Consider the following 11,789-nt stretch of genomic DNA (forward strand, 5'->3'; position numbering starts at 1 on the left):
ATGCAATATTTGTTTTTTAAAATCGTTTTTCTTTAAAACAGATTTGAAGAAAATCAATGAAATTTTACTTTCTTCGATTATAAAAAATCGATATAAATTCCAAAAAATCACTTACCTATAAAAATACTATTGAATGTGTAGTTCCATTCTTCATTGTTCAGAATTTATCCATATTTATATTTTAAATATCATTTATTTTTTAAATAAAAGAATTTTTTAAACGACTATTTGAAAAAAGCCCCATGACGCAAACATTTTTACGTTCTTATCAAAAAACCGGAAGTACCAATTTGTCCTTGTTTCGAACTATGGATGGACAGAAGGCAGTAAAAACCACACATTCGCGTTAGCCGTCTAGCCTTGTGTGTGAAGAAATATGTGTACCCATAGTTTAAAAATAGTCAAATTTTACTTATAAATTTTTGCCTTAAAAAAAAAAAACAGTTGAGGAATTTTTTTTTTCTTAAAGAAATACATAGATTTTTAATTATATTTTAATAATTCTTTATCGAGTGATTTTTTTTTAATATCTAAAAAAAAAGAAAACATTGAATGAAATAGAAAAAATTGTCGTCAGCGTCCAATACTTACTGAACAATCTAAGCAGAACATAGGCTTTCAATTAAAAAAAAATCAACGTGGTTTTAAATTTACAGGTAAATTTCCAAAAACTTTTTTTTTGTTTTAATTTACAATATATTATTTATTGATCTTTTATCTTCAATTTGTGATATATAAAACTTTGGTGAGTAAATTAAAATTTTAATAGACATTTCAAAATGGGGGGGGGTGAATTAAAAAAAAAAATGTTTGTCTAAAATATATTCGATTTATTGGAAAGAGCATAAAATTTCACATTGACCCTGAAAATATCGTAGAAATTGAACCAATAGAAAAATTTTGATAGATTTTTAAAGTTTAAAAATTGAAAAAAATTAACTCGTAAAATTCAATTGATTTCATTACGTAAAAAAAAAATGGCTGCATGAAGGCGCGCCGGCGCTTTGTAAACAACTGTTGTTGTTTTTTAAATAAAAAATAATAATTCTATTATTTTTTAAACCACTTTAATACTTTATTTTGGAAATATATTCCATAAAGAAAATAAACAACCCACTTTTAAAAGAGAAATTATGAGTATTTTATATTTTATTCACAGTTTCGTGTTAAGGGTGTCAAAAATTCCCCCAAAATTCTGATACACCTAGTGATGATGTCTGTGGCGTGGATTTGTTTATAATGTAGAATTTAGAAATGGATTGCAACTGAGTCCTCCGGAAGCAAAGTATCATGAAGGAAGTTTCGACCACCGAAATTCCAAGTATTTCTCAACAAAATAAAAAAATATTCTGTTATATAAAATTGAAATTAAAATATTAAAAAAAAAAAAAAAAAAAAAATCCATACTATTAATAAAATTCTAAATGTTTATTTATGTGTGTGTATATATACCAATAAAACTTTTGAACGGATGCACTGAATTGAAAAATTCTTTTTTTCCATGAAAGGTGTGAGTCCCTAGATTGTCCTTATATATATATATATATATATATATATATATATATATATATATATATATATATATATATATATATATATGGTTCATAACGAACAATGCCGAGTCGCACAAAAAGCCTGAAATAAGGGTTCTTGAGCCGTTTCGTGCGATTGTCGAAAAGTTACCTGCCCCCTGTCAACGGAATTTAGCACTGTCTGTATACAGTCGCTGTAACATCTTTTGGCATACAGACAGGACTTGTGGCGCAATGGATAACGTGTCTGACTACGGATCAGAAGATTCCAGGTTCGAATCCTGGCAAGTTCGTAATAATTTTAAGCATCATTTTATCCAACATTTACTCATTATCCTTACCCTTAGGGTATTTTTGTTTCTTCAGTGATTTTTTTGTACAAATGGGAATTTCCCATACTTCAAGTTCACAAGGTAAGCGTTGATGGTAAGACGATGTTGAGTGTACTTAATGTTGTTCGACTCAGCGCTGTGTGTGCCGACGCAGTGCAGCCGCTAGTAATCAATAAAATGTCCTTTTGCAAAGCAAAACGCAAATTAGTTAAACATTGCAATTAGGTTGCATAGATATCAGAAAGATGTGGATGGTTCGTTTTATACCACAAGTGCCAGGGTCGGCCCACTAAACACATGGACACGTACCCTGGTGGGATGGTCTGTTTGCCCAATCCTGCCTCACAGGACCAATTAGTGTAACAAAGCTGTCTCCAGTCCTTAAATGAAGTTGCTAACCCAAAGTCTCCGTGGCTACACCCTTATCTTCATCTAGTGATGGACCCTTCAAAATGTAACCAGACACTTACTTGTCACTGGAACTCCTGCTTTGGTGCCAAGAATACACAAAACGCGCATGACCCTAAGTATGTGTGGCAATACTTTTAGCACACTGGCTGGCCGTTCATTGTCAGATACTGCAGTTTGAGTTCTTCTTGTAAGTGTTTTGGTGAATGGCTGGTTGTGGTATCTGTGCAGTAAATAACTGGGTTTTTGAATCAAAGAAATTCAACTCGGAGATCATTTTATTTTATAATAAAATGATCTCTGAGTTGAATTTCTTTGGAAAAAAAAATTATTCATAAGATATTTCAGGGTTTACTTTGTTCAATGGAAAGGTTTTTGGGGGTTTTCTTTGTTTTTTTTTTTTTTACATAGGCATCACCACTTATCAAGACCAAGAGGCCACTCGAGGATAAGGGTTAAAGAGTGTACAGTAGAAATTGGACAATATAGTAATCGTTAATAATGGAAATTCGGTAAATTTGTTAACAAGTGGAACGGCTCAAGAACTTGTTTACGTTAGACTTGAAGACAACCATATCGTAGTCAGCTGGAAAGCAGGAAAACGGAAGACAATTCCACAGATGTGCAGTTCTAAAAAAGAAGCTTTGTTCATGGAATGTACATTTAGGTTTAGGCACAGATAAAGAGTGGGGGAAATTAGTGATAGTGTTTTCTGCTAAACAGATGTTTCTTGTGAAAGTCTGGCGAGAGGGGGGGGACCATAGATTGGCGCTCAGCCGAGCACTTGCCATGAAAATAACGATAAAGCAGAGACAAGCTTGCATCATCTCTTCTATGAGAAAGAGGTTGCAGAGAAGAGAAAAGGACATCCCCTACGAGGCTACAAAGTCTATTTTGAACTTTATCAAGGCAGGATAAGTCCTTTCTAGCAGCACCTGCCCAGATGTGGCAACAGTACTCCATCCTTGGGCATACCTGGCTCTTATATAGATATATTCTTTGGTTTATTAATGGTTTCATGATGCAGGATGTTTTTACTTAGATTTGTTCAGACAGCTTCTCGGTCAGAGAAGGAAGAGCTTTTCAACTTACCTCTTTGTGGGGAGGGGGGGGGGGATCTAGCCCTGAGCAAGAGCCCAAAGCTGAGGTGTGTGCTCTTTTATGCCCAGCAGGCAAATCCTTTTCTTTGTTTGCCAAACACAATGTTTTTTATGGAACTCCAATTCCGACAACCATTTCTTTGAGATGAGCATTTCCTCCTCTATCGTTTGGAGATTACCGCTTCCTTCCTCGTGTCTTTCTCTTCTCTTTTCTTTTCTCTTCCAAATCTCTTCTTTCTCTTTCTTAAACCCTATCTCGCCTTCTCTTTTTCGTTTTTCTTCTCTCTCTCTCTCTCTCTCTCTCTATCTCTCAAACTCCTTTGCTCCAAAGAAACTTTATTATCAGCTATTCCTTTCCATCTTTCAACTTAATTCTTATCACCTACTCGGTGGTTTGTTACTTTAACATAAAACATGTAATGTACTGCTGATATCTCCATGAATGTCAGTTAGACTCCTTGTCGCCAATGTCGACTTTACTTTGCTGAGAAATTACTTTTTTGTCTACGATAATCATCAATAAAAACCTATTCATTCTTTTCTTCCAGATTTGGTCTATCTTAAACCTCGTACCAAACACCCCATCTAAGCCTTAGCCCACAAGCAAGGTGAGTTAGTATTACCGGTGCGTGCAACAGCGTAACATGTTCTGTGCATTCTAAATAGGCATTTTAATCTCACTGTTAGTGCAAAGATAGCACAACGATTTATAAATATAAAGAAGATATAATCGATTAAAACAACATTGTGTTCCTGTCTGTTCACAATTTGATTAATATGTCCAAAAGGTACATCGTTGCACAAATTAATTTTCAATGGATTTTCTACAGTTTTACTCTATCCTGATTTCTATAAATACCATTTATTCAAATCAAATCTACATTAAAGACGTAACCCCATTTGCATATTACATTAAAGAAAATCTATTTTAATAATTAACTCCATTTTTTTGGATTTTTTGTTGTAATAGAATTGTTTTAATTATTCTATTTAGAAATATTATTTAAAGTTGATTCATTTAATTTATTAGTCCACCCCCCCCCCGACAAAAGGAGGGTGGACCTGAAAATTTACCCTTGTCCGTTTGTCTGTCCTCACTTTTCTAAATAATTGGAATTTTTTTTAATTTTGCACAAATATTAAACATGATATGAGTAAAAAAGTAACAGAACGGATTTTCTGGAAAAACTCCGGTTATCTCCCCCCCCCCCAGGGTACTTTCGGGTTAAAATGGCTAAAATTGACACTTTCGTGCTTATTAAAAAACAAACTGACGCCTTGGATTTTTGTAAAACTTTCTGAAAAGTTGTAGCTAACTGATTTCTATATAATTTTGTTTGTCTATACTTCGCAATAACTCTTGGCTGTGCCCTAGGGGCTCTTTTAGGGTTAATAAAATCACTCCATTTTTTTTTTGACAATTTTACCATATTTGTTCAAAATTTTCTGTGTATGTCTATTTAGCAGTTTGTCATTGTGCTGAACTCAAATTTAAATATATTAAGGCCTTGGGGACATTGGGGGGTGGGGAATGATAACCTTAGTCGTTTCTTTTTTTTGCATGGTGCAGAATTCAAATTTGCATATGTTAAGGCCTAAAATTGCACTGTTCATTTTCACCAGGATTTGACGTCCCCTGGGGACTTTTGGGACTAAATGGGAGGGAGGAGGAGCTGAACTTAGTTATTTTTTTATGCTTCGCTCACTGTGCGCTCACCAGGCAACCATGCATGCTTCATTTGTTTTAAATCATTTTTAACTTACTCCCGTTTTTAAAGGCAATGGGTGTAAGTTTATTTTTATAAGCTGTGAGAGTTATTTCCCCTTTAAGCTATTCCCGGTTTAATTTTTATAGACGAAAAAGATGTATAAATCCATGTGATCCACTTTCAGGAAAATCGTAAGAAGTTAGGATATTCTTAAATAGTAATAACTAGCATTTCAGCCCGGCGTTGCCCGGGTGTTTGGAGGTGTATGCTGAGCAAAAAAAAAAAAAAAAGAGTAAATTTTTTTTTTAATTTGACCCCTATTATGACCCCGTAAAATTTATAGTTTCGGGCTCAAATCACTTTATTAAATTAGATCCAGGTTCAAGGAACCTATATCTAAAATTTCAAGTGTCTAGACCCAAAATTGTCGGAGGAGTTTGGTAGAGTTCTTAAAGGTCAAATCGTTGAACTTTGACCCCTTAACAGCCAAATTTCTGGCTGACACCCGTCAAATCGATTTTCCCAAATCTCAGTACCCGGTATTTCAAATTTCGAGTCTATAGACTAAAAATTGACAGAGTTATTGCGTAGGGAAATGTACACAGACAGACAGACACGTTCACTTTTATAGATATGTAGATAGATATACAGATAGATGAAACAAAAATATATACGTATACATAAATATATATGGAAACGATTTTGTGTTCATTGTAAGCTTTTTACGCAAATATTTCGCAAGTATAAATCATGTAGAATATCTGCATGAATATAATTACCCGTAATAGTTAACTAAAGGTGATCACCCTATAAGAAAACTGAAAAAAAACTAATAGGGAATTAATTAAAAATGAATGTTTAAAAGAATATGCAAATTAGTTAGATCTTTTGCTAATGAATGCAATTCGATAACTCATATATAACAAAATTGTATTTTCTTTTTAAATAAATAGAAAAATAGGGTTTTTAATATGAATATCACTACACACCAAAGGAATACGGAATTATAGATGTATATAGATTACTCTGCCTGCCAATATTTTTCAACCTGACAACGCTAGGTATATGCAACTAGTTTATTAAATAAAAATCCAAACATTTTATAATGCAATAATTCTTTTATTTTTTTTGTAATCTATATATATAAAAGCGAAAATGTATGTTTGTATGTGTGTTTGCTTTTCCTGTATGTCTACAAAAGGCTTTTTTCAGAGAAGCGGTCGATCAGTTCACAACTTTTTAAAACTTTTTATATCACATATAAATCGTAATATCTCAGAGTTAACACCGAAGCTCGCCTGTCTATTTAATTTGATGGACTTCGGGAAGATAAATATTCAACATTTGTCGCTCGCCGCATGTGGGTTAGTCTTTTTCCTATAACATCTTGGGAAAATAAAAATAAAAAAAAACGTTCCCTCAGTAAATGAAATTCTATCCCGCAGTCAAACTTGACCTCATTAAGTCATTAAAACGTGAACCTGCCAAATCCAAGTAATTAAATAAATTCAAACGTGTTTCCGTTAGCATCTTGCGGTGGCCCAATGGTTAAAACCGTTGCACTCTTTTTTTTTTCACACTTTAATTTAAAACTTTGCCTCAAGGGTTCGGGTTCGATCTTCATACTTACCTACCAAAACATTTTTTTTTAATTTTAACCCCCCCCCCCCGGAGTTTTCACACACACCTCCAAACACCCGGGCAACGCTTGCTAACCCCTCCCTAGTCTGTTAAATAAAGAGCAGTTGTCTAAAAAAGTACAAAATAAATATCTCTAAAATTGATATCTATATATTATTATGATGGCGTGTATGTTATTCTGTGCATAACACTTACAACTTATTTTTTCCAAGTGACTGTTGAGTGACTGTTGTTTAATTGTTATTTTAGCCTGAGTGCCCGGCGTTGCCCGGAGCTGTATGTTGAGTTAGTAGACAGGCAGACTCGAACCCGTACCACGAAGGAGGAAAAGAATGTGAAAAAAAAAAAAAAAAAAAAGTGATGTCTTTGCCGTTGCGTCCATCACCAAACCAGAAGTGTCGAAGGTTTAAATTAAGGCTAGTCAATGAAAATATTGGCGAAAAAGTGACCCTATCTTGCAGAAAAGTGCCCAGTTGAGGGTGAAGGAATTAATGGTTTTAGCCAATTTTTCAATATTTGTTGTCCGAAGGGTCGATCTTCAAAATGATACCAATCTTGTGAAAATCCATCGTCTCTGTCGAAAGTTTTAGGCAGACATACAAACATAAATACATTTAAATAGGCAGGTGAGATTTATATTATAGACTAGCCTGGCGTTGCCCAGTTGTTTGGAGATGTGTTGAGCAAAAAAAAAAAGTGGAATCCGTACCAGGAAAAAAGAAAAGAATGTGAAAAAAAAAACATGACGTCTGCTATTGCGCCCATCACCAAACCAGAAGTGACATAGGTTTAAACTAAGGCTAGACAATCGAAAAAAGGGTATGACTTTAAAAAATATCGGCAAAAAAACGACCCCCCCCTCCTTGTAAAAAAAAAATGCCCAGTTGAAGGTGAAGGAATTAATATTTTTGGTGAATTTTTCGATATCTGTCGTCCGAAGGGACGAGCTTCAAAATGATACAATCTTGTGAAAATCCATTGCCTCTGTCAAGTTTTAGGCAGACATACATACATTTAAACACACAGGTGAGATTTATATTATAGACTAGCGAGGGGTACGCAGCGTTGCCCGGGTGTTTGTAGGTGTGTGTGAAAAAAACCCGAAATGTGAAAAAAAACAGGTGCCCATGAAAAAAAAACAAAGCCTTGACGACGCGCAGTTGGAAAATAGTAAAGTGTGAAAAAAAAACAGGTGCGCGTTTTTGACGTGACGGCGATAACTATTCAGCAGTTAGCATTTTGTGCGGGACAGTTTTTACTGAGGTCACTAAATCTGTTTGTTTGTTTTTAAAAACCCGCTCCCTGTTTATTAGGGGGAGCGTCTCGTCTTGAAATGAAAGCTACCGTCTGATATGACGAAGTCGACATTGACCAAACGTTACTTAGCTCTCTAGAGACCACTAGAGTCGAGTTTCGCTTTTTTTTTTTATACCGAAAACCGAATGTAACGCGTGCCGATGCGGGAAATGTTGAATAATTAACGTTTGAAAGTCAATAAAATTAAATAGACAGGCGAGCTCCGTGGTTCACTGTGAGATATTACAATTTATAGATGATATAAACAGTTTTAAGAAGTTGTGAACCGAGCAAGCGCTTCTCTGAAAGAAGCCTTTTGTGGACATTGAGGAAAAGCGTACATACATACATACATTTTCGCTTTTATATATATAGATGACCTTCCATTTCTTGTAATAAATAATTTTACCAAGAATTTATCAGTTTCAGTTTCGATTATAGCTGAAGGAACTCAAGTTATATATATATATATATATATATATATATATATATGAGTAGATTGTAGTTTGCTTGAAGCATTGTTGAAGAAAATTATAAGGTAAAATTAAAAGCCAAGAACAATGCGAGATTTTTTTTTTATATAGAGTAAAATTAAATGAAAACAAAAGAAATAAATTTCTTTTTTTTGTTGTTTGTTTTTTCTTTTTCACACAAATTTTAACTCTAAACAACAGTAATTTTTTTTTTTTCTGTTGTATTCAATGGTGTTATAAATCTCAATATATTTCAGACCTATTAGTCCTTTTTCAAGAGAAGACAGCGGAAGAGTGTTCAAAATTGGAAAAGCAGCCGCAGAGTTTGCCATGTGATACCGCGAAATATAGAACAAAAAATGACGTTAGGAGAACGTTAAAATAAATCAGTTGGTGTTTAGTTATTGTTTTATGTTTTAAACTTATATTATAAAAGCGGAGCTCAATTCCAGTCTATTGTTTAGTGTGGGAGTATTTTTTTGAAATAATTAAAGATTCGAGGATACGAAGTTGACCTACGTTTCTTGAAGAAGCAAGAATGTTGATGTGAAAATCTGGTTCTGAATTAATGCAAGTGCGAATATGTTTATAGAACGACGAAGCAGTAGTGTTTAAGTGCTCTTTAATGTGGTGGTGAAGCAATCTGGTAGTGCTTCCGATGTAAGATGCACTGCATTTAGCGCATTGTAGGTCGTAAACAACGTGGTTCTTAAAGCATAAACCTGTGTGTGATATTGGGCAATTAGAGAGTGAACAAGGGGAAGGTGTATGCGATGGATGTTTTCGGTTGAGCTGTTGTCTTAAAGTAGATCCAGTGTGGATGAGTTGAATGTTGAGATGTGCAGATGGCTTTTCGGATTGAAGATGAGATTTTGTTACTGAGGAAGGGTACTTTTAGAAAACAATTGTTAGAGAAGGGTCGGGTGTTGCGTTTTTTCTTTTTAAGTGAGGATAGGATCGTATTAGGGTAGCCGTTTAGTGAGAGGGTCTGTAGGAAATTGTTAGTGTGTGTATGTTTGTCGGAGATGTTAGTGCATTTGTCTTGTATGCGTGAGATTTCGGGATGTGCGTAGTTTAGTTTGTCCTTGAGAGGTAGTGCAGATTTGAAATGTACGAAGAGGCATTTGCTGGCGGGTTTTCTGTAGAATTCAGTGCATATGGCACCATTTTTTTTTATTTGTATTTTAAAATCAAGTAGAGAAAGAGATTCAGAAGAGTCTGGGTGTTCTATAGTAAATTTTAAGTTTGGGTCGGCGTTATTGAATTTGTGGAAAATGTTAATAGCTACTTCGCGGGAGTATGTGATAATTAAAATGTCATCGATATATCTAGTAAAAAGGAGATAAGAGTAGCAGGTACTAAGGGTGTGTCTTTCGAGTTTGTCCATATAAGCAATGGCAAGAATACCGGATAGACTGGAGCCCATGGGTAGTCCAGATACTTGTTTGAACGTGTTTTGTAGGAAAGTAAAGTAAGTGTTGTCTACTATAATACGGAGGAGTTGTAAGAGATCTCCTGGAGTAATTCCGAAGCATTGTGGGTTTTTAGATGCTATAATGTCTGCCATGAGATTGATGGCTGGATGTGTAGGAATGGAGGTGTATAAAGAAACGACGTCTAGGCTAAATGGGTATCTGTATAGTTTGAGTAGATGGTGTGGTAGATCGTTGAGTCTGTTAATTACTTAGTTGGAACTACTAACATGGGCTGGGAAGGTAGAGAGTAGAGGTTTAAGTAGGCGGGATATTAACCAAGAGATTTTATAAAGGGGACCGTTAACGCTTGAAACAATGGGTCTGATCTGTGTGTGTGTGCTATTTTTGTGGATTTTAATAAGGTGATAAAAGGTAGGTAATTTGCTGTATTTAGTAATAAAATTTAGTCTGTGTTGTTTTGGGAGATTTCTTTTAAAACAAATTTGAGACCATGTCTTGTTAATGTTGTTCTTAATACGAGCAGCAGTGATATTATGTGCTGGGGTGTAAAGGTCGGTATTGGAAAGATGCTCTATAGCAAGGTTGTTATAAGATTCCTGTGATATAACGCATGATATAATCTTCAGAATACTTGAACGCGAACAACACCATATTACCCCCAATCTTATCAGGAACCAATACCTCACACTTAAATCCCTTAAAGACAAAGATTTAGTTTACTTACCCTCTGATAAGGGCAGAGAATTTTGCGTTATATCACAGGAATCTTATAACAACCTTGCTATAGAGCATCTTTCCAATACCAACCTTTACACCCCAGCACATAATATCACAAATTTACTATAGAACACCCAGACTCTTCTGAATCTCTTTCTCTACTAGATTTTAAAATACAAATAAAAAAAAAAAATGGTGCCATATGCACTGAATTCTACAGAAAATCCGCCAGCAAACGCCTCTTTGTACATTTCAAATCTGCACTACCTCTCAAGGACAAACTAAACTACGCACATCCCGAAATCTCACGCATACAAGACAAATGCACTAACATCTCCGACAAACATACACACACTAACAATTTCCTACAGACCCTCTCACTAAACGGCTACCCTAATACGATCCTATCCTCACTTAAAAAGAAAAAACGCAACACCCGACCCTTCTCTAACAATTGTTTTCTAAAAGTACCCTTCCTCAGTAACAAAATCTCATCTTCAATCCGAAAAGCCATCCGCAGCAAGGGACTCAACATTCAACTCATCCACACTGGATCTACTTTAAGACAACAGCTCAACCGAAAACATCCATCGCATACACCTTCCCCTTATTCACTCTCTAATTGCCCAATATCACACACAGGTTTATGCTTTAAGAACCACGTTGTTTACGACCTACAATGCACTAAATGCAGTGCATCTTACATCGGAAGCACTACCAGATTGCTTCACCACCACATTAAAGAGCACTTAAACACAACTGCTTCGTCGTTCTATAAACATATTCGCACTTGCATTAATTCAGAACCAGATTTTCACATCAACATTCTTGCTTCTTCAAGAAACGTAGGTCAACTTCGTATCCTCGAATCTTTAATTATTTCAAAAAATACTCCCACACTAAACAATAGACTGGAATTGAGCTCCGCTTTTATAATATAAGTTTAAAACATAAGAAAAACAATAATTAAAATAATAATAAAAAAAAAACCCTTGCTTGAATAGTCATCTTCCCTTGTTTCACAAACGCAACAAGTATTTCAAACACCAACTGATTTATTTTAACGTTCTCCTAACGTCATTTTTTGTTCTATATTTCGCGGTATCACGTGGCAAACTCTGCGGCTGCTTTTCCAATTTTGAACA

The 11,789-nt window shown here is 34.9% G+C and overlaps 1 non-coding gene across 1 annotated transcript; it reads left to right on the top strand.

Annotated features, from left to right (window-relative positions):
• Positions 1 to 1,752: 1,752 nt before the first annotated feature.
• Positions 1,753 to 1,825, top strand: Trnar-acg (transfer RNA arginine (anticodon ACG)). The gene has a single exon. It is a non-coding gene; the product is annotated as a tRNA-Arg (tRNA).
• The last annotated feature ends 9,964 nt before the right edge of the window (positions 1,826 to 11,789 follow it).

The sequence above is a fragment of the Euprymna scolopes genome, chromosome 17 (genome assembly GCF_053919585.1).
Source record: "Euprymna scolopes isolate OS-2025 chromosome 17, ASM5391958v1, whole genome shotgun sequence".
Taxonomy (NCBI): domain Eukaryota; kingdom Metazoa; phylum Mollusca; class Cephalopoda; order Sepiida; family Sepiolidae; genus Euprymna; species Euprymna scolopes.